The sequence below is a fragment of the Lepisosteus platostomus genome (genome assembly GCF_059453375.1).
Source record: "Lepisosteus platostomus isolate fLepPlt1 chromosome 5 unlocalized genomic scaffold, fLepPlt1.hap1 SUPER_5_unloc_2, whole genome shotgun sequence".
Taxonomy (NCBI): Eukaryota; Metazoa; Chordata; class Actinopteri; order Semionotiformes; family Lepisosteidae; genus Lepisosteus; species Lepisosteus platostomus.
In genome coordinates, this window is record NW_028291472.1 from 760,982 (window position 1) to 766,981 (window position 6,000).

A 6,000-nucleotide genomic window follows, 5' to 3' on the forward strand; every position below is an offset into this window, starting at 1 on the left:
TAGGAATCAGAACATTTATTTTTACACATTTATGCCTATGAGGAGAAATAATTTCCTGCTTTCAGCGCTTTTATTGTTTCTGCTTGTAACCTCGAACAGAGAAACCTAGTACTGACTGTTTCTGGGATTTAAGAGGGATGTACTGTATGAAGACAGTAAAGGGAGTTTTTTTTTCCCGCTGTAGAGTATGAAGGCGGTTTGATGAGTCTGGAGGGAGGAGACACGCATTCCGCACGGGGAGCACAGAACAACGAGTTTCACCTGCAGCTCGCCGAGTCCTGTCCTATATAAACGCTGAGCCTGGGACACACTGAGTCTCTAACCAGTGTTCGAGATGTAAAGGGTTAAACCCAGAAGTCGAGAGTGGAGTTTTTGTATAAGTGTAAGATTAAGGGAATAGGGTTTTGGTGGGTTTGGTGCACAGAAGAGGTTTCGGTTTAGGTTTAGTTTGCTTTTGACACATTTGTAACGGCCATGGCGGCCTGTAGAGTCGGCATGCGCCGTTACTTTTGCTCATGTTTGGTGTATAAGGGTGGTGAGGGTTCGGCTCACTCGGGTGATATTTCACGGTTGGACTTTTCAAGGAAGGTGTTACAGAAAGGATTAAGGCATTAGATGTCAAATGCTTAATTACTTTGCTGAAGGGAATTGGTTTTGACATTAGTTTCAATCGGCGAAGTTACTGGAAGAATTTTGGATGAAAATAGAGGAGAAAAAAAGATGTGGGCCTGATTAGAATGTTTGAATGGCAGAAGCTGATGGATCTTTCTAATGTGGTGTGAGCCTGGTCAGTACCTGGATGGGAGACCTCCTGGGAAAAACCAAGGTTGCTGCTGGAAGAGGTGTTAGTGGGGCCAGCAGGGGGCGCTCACCCTGTGGTCTGTGTGGGTCCTGATGCCCCAGTATAGTGATGGGGACACTATACTGTAAACAGGCGCCGTCCTTCGGATGAGATGTAAAACCGAGGTCCTGACTCTCTGTGGTCGTTAAAAATCCCAGGGCGTTTCTTGAAAAGAGTAGGGGTGTAACCCTGGCATCCTGACCAAATTTCCCATTGGCCCTTACCATTCATGGGCTCCTAATAATCCCCCTCTATGAATTGGCTACATTACTCTGCTCTCCTCCCCACTGATAGCTGATGTGTGGTAAGCGTTCTGGCGCATTATGGCTGCCGTCGCATCATCCTGGTGGATGCTGCACATTGGTGGTAGTGGAGGGGAGTCCCCATTACCTGTAAAGCGCTTTGAGTGGAGTGTCCAGAAAAGCGCTATATAAGTGTAAGCAATTATTATTAATTAATAGGACTGTGATTGTTCGCATGTTTAATGAGATGGTGATGAAGGAAGATGTTGTGACATGGTTGTCTAAGTATTGTTTAGTGAAAGGTGAGCTTCAGAAAGTCTTGGATGATGATGGCATCTGGAACTGTGCATGGAGAGTACCTGTTTTGTTGCATGAAGATAAAAATGGTTATGGTGGATTTAAACACATTCCTTCTTTGATTGGATTAGGTGAAAATAGAGGCCTTGTGTTCTACCAAGGGCAGCCAAAACCGTGCAGGAGATGTGGGGAGCTGGGTCACTTTGTGGATGCGTACAAAGGTGGTGTGTGGTAAGTGCAAGGAAATTGGACATGCATATACTGAATGTACAAGCGTGAGAAAATGTAATCTCTGTGAGTGTGAAGGTCATGTGTTTAAAGACTGTCCAGATTCCTTTGCAAATAGAACAAAACTAGGAAGACGACTGCTCTTCCAATAGCCTGCCACCTGTGGAGACTGAAAGTGCTCAAATGAAATGTACAGAACAGAGGGTGCAGTCTAAAAGAGACATTGGATTTAGAAAATGATTTAACTCCGAGCAGAAGAGTGAGGGAAGATCATTTTCCGAGTCCTCAGGTAGGTTCTCCCATGGGTTTAGATGTCTCCAATATATGTGATCTTACTGACCAAGCTTTAGAACCAGAGACTCAAGGAGGGCAGGTGGAGAAATATCCTATGGATTGTGGGGGTGGTGGAGGAGGAGACAATTAAAGCAAAGGGGGGGGGGGCTGTTGGGTAGGTGTCACCTACTGAATGATTGTAGCCAGAGCTTTTAGTTTCCCCTGGTCCTACTTTAAGTATGGCTCTTAATATTGTGTCCATAAATGTGAGAAGCATTCGCTCCAAGTTAAGGGCAAGGACTATACTATAATTTGTGAGGAAGGTAAATGCTGATATTGTGTTGTTACAGGAGTGTGGGTTACCCTTTAAAAACTGCCATAAGGATATGGAAGAACTGTGGCATTGGGCCCATCAATCTGGAGTGGGTCCAAAGAAAATAAATCTGATGGTATAGCTGTTCTAATTAAAAATAAGATGGTAGAGGTATGTCAGCACCTTGTAGTGAAACCAGGGAGAGCACTGGTGGTGTATCTGGGTTTCATGAATGTCTAATTTAAACTCTTAAATATATATTGTCTGAGTTGCTCACATGACAGATATGTCCTAATTCAGGAACTGAGTATATTTATTGGGATGGGAACCCCAATCCCAATCCCATTTAGCTGGGGATTTGAATTCTCTTTTAGAAAGAGAAGGCAGAATGAGGGGCGAGAGACGGGTCCAATTTGATAAATCATCAATATTATTGCAAACGTTATGTAAAGATTTTAAACTGAAAGATGGCTTCAAACTTCATAGTCAGGGGAGGGCAGGTTTCACATGGCACTAGTCTAATGGGACCCAAGCCTCACGCATTTTGTTTTGATACTTGTTTGACTGTTTAGGATTAATGTTTTGGTGGCAGATCAATTAAAGGACAACAACCAAAAACACTGGTTCTCACACTGAACGCATTCTCCTTCTATAATCTTTTTTACCAATAGGTGAGTGGAGTTGCCATTGGCACCAGAATGGGACCCAGCTATGCCAACATTTTTGTCGGCTGGGTAGAAGAACGCTTCTTCGCTTCCTACACTGGCTATGTCCCTGACCTCTACAAGCGATATATTGATGACTGCGTCGGTGCCGCTACATGCTCCAACGATCAGCTTGAATTCTTCCTGCACCATTTCACCAACTTCCACCAGTCCCTCAAATATACGGTTAACATACCTTCCACCACTCTTCCGTTTCTAGACATCCATTTGTCTATCAACTACCCCCGACTGTCCACTTCAGTTTATTACAAACCCACGGATTCACACAGCTACCTCCTGTACATCTCATTTCATCCCAACCACACTAAAAACTCTCTTCCTTTTTCACAATTCCTTAGGTTATGACGATTATGCAGTGACGACATCGACTTCGAAAACCAAGCCCTCGAAATGTACTCATTTTTCATCAACAGAGGATACCCCAGCAGTGTGATTGACAGGACCCTTGCCCGAGCCAAAAACACCCCCCGGACCATCAACCCGATCAGGAACTCCCGCCGTAACAACCGCATTCCTTTGGTGCTTCCTTACCACCCTAACACACTTTCTATCCCCAGGACCATTAACCAGAACTTTTCCATCCTACAGGATGATCCCTCCATTGGGGCCCTCTTTTCTGATCACCCTATCATCTCATATCGCCGACCACCTAATCTGCGTAACCTCCTTGTTCACAGCTCCCTTGACCGCCCTCAGCAACCATCCACACCAGGCACTTTCCCTTGCAACAGAGCTCGCTGTATCACCTGTAAGTACACAGCCACCACCACACTCATTCAAGGCCCCTCAGGACAATTCCAGATCACCCAGACAGCATCTTGTACCTCCAGCAACCTTATTTACTGTATCTCTTGCAGTAAATGCCCAGCCATCTACATTGGGGAAACAGGAAGGAGACTCGGAGACCGCTTCAGAGAACACGTCAGGGCTGTGAAGATTAAAGATCTCTCCAAGCCCATTGTTTCTCATTTCACCTCTGACGGCCACGACCACTCTAATCTCTCCATCTGTGTTCTCAAAGACGGTTTTCCGAACTCATACATCAGAAAGACCACCGAAACAAGAAGAAAAAAAGAAGAGAGAAAACAATGTTTTGGCCGTGGAGCGTTCTTCAGGTGTGAGAGAGAGAAGGCAGTAGGCAAAGGTAATGTAGTGGGAGAACAAAGGCTGGGAGGGAGGAGGGTTGAGACGCGGGAGCAGGGGACAGAAAGAGAGGCAATCAAGAGGTGTGAAGTCAGAATAGGTGTTGAGAGGTGTGAAATGAAACTTCCAATGAATGGAGAAAAACTTAGTAGAATAGTAGTCTGTCGTTTAGAGAAGGGGGAAGGTATGATCCTAACTGCAGGATAAGTTTGGTTTCAGTAGTCTTACTAATGTATGAGTTCAGAAAACCATCTTTGAGAACACAGACGTAGAGATTAGAGTGGTCATGGCCATCAGAGGTGAAATGAGAAACAATGGTTTTTGGAGAGATCTTTAACCTTCACAGCCCTGACATGTTCTCTGAAGCGTCTCCAAGTCTCCTTCCTGTTTCTCCAATATAGAGAGAAACTGGGCATTTACTGCAAGAGATACAGTAAATAAGGTTGCTGGAGGTACAAGATGCCATCTGGGTGATCCAGAATTGTCCTGAGGGGCCTTGAATGAGTGTGGTGTTGGATGTGTACTTGCAGGCGATACAGCGAGCTCTGTTGCAGGGGAAAGGACCTGGTGTGGATGGTTGCTGAGAGCGGTCAAGGGAGCTGTGAACACGAAGGTTGCGCTGATTAGGTGATTGGCGATATGAGATGATGGGGTGGTCAGAAAAGAGGGCCCCAATGGAGGGATCATCCTGTAGGATGGAAAAGTTGTCGTTAACAGTCCTGGGGATAGGAAGTGTGTTAGGGAAGCACCAAAGGAATGCGGTTGTTACGGTGGGAGTTCCTGATTGAGTTGATGGTCCGAGGGGTGTTTTTGGCTCGGGCAAGGGCCCTGTCAATAACACTGCTGGGGTATCCTCTGTTGATGAAAAAGGAGTACATTTTGAGGGTTTGGTTCTGGAAGTCGATGTCGTCACTGCATATTTGTTGTAGCCGAAGGAACTGTGAAAAAGGGAGAGAATTTTTAGTATGTTTGGGGTGAAAACAAGAGATAGCTGTGTGAATCCGTGGGTTTGTAATAAACAGAAGTGGAGAGTCTGGGGTAGTTGATGGAGAAGTTGATGTCCAGAAACGGAAGAGTAGTGGAAGATATGTTAACCATATATTTGAGGGACAGGTGGAAGTTGGTGAAATGATGCAGGAAGCACTTAAGCTGATCGTTGGAGCATGTGGCGGCACTGACGCAGTCATCAATATATAGCTTGTAGAGGTCAGGGACATAGCCAGTGTAGAAAGCGAAGAAGCGTTCTTCTACCCAGCCAACAAAGATATTGGCATAGCTGGGTCCCATTCTGGTGCCCATGGCAACTCCACTGACCTGTTGGTAAAAAAGATTATTGAAAGAGAATGCGTTCAGTGTGAGGACCAATTCTGCAAAGCGTACCAGGGTGTGGGTGGGTGGACCAAGCACTGTGCATTTGTCCAGCGTGTGCTTGAGGGCTGTAAGGCCGTCATTATGGGGAATGACGGTGTACAGAGATGTGGTGTCCATGGTAAAAATGTGGCATTCGGTACCCTGAAATTGGAAATCATTGAAAAGTTGGAGCACGTGGTTGGTGTCTTTGATGTATGAGGGAAGATCTTCAACCAGCGGTCTCATGAGGCTGAGATGTAAGTAGTAGGACAGTTACATGCTGATACGATGGGGCGTCCAGGGGTGTCCGGTTTGTGGATTTTGGGGAGGAGGTAAAATTGAGATACCTGTGGGTGTTCCATGATGAGCCGGTTCGCCTCCTGGGGTAGCTCGTTACTGCTGATAAGAAGGGAAATGGTGGATACCACTTCCTTTTGGTAGTCAGTGGTAGGGTCCTGTTGGAGAGGGAGGTAGGCAGAAGTGTCAGTTAGTTGTCTAGAGGCTTCAAAGATATATAGATCCTTACGCCACACCACAACAGCACCTCCTTTGTCCGCTGGTTTGATGACGATAACATCCCTGTTGCGG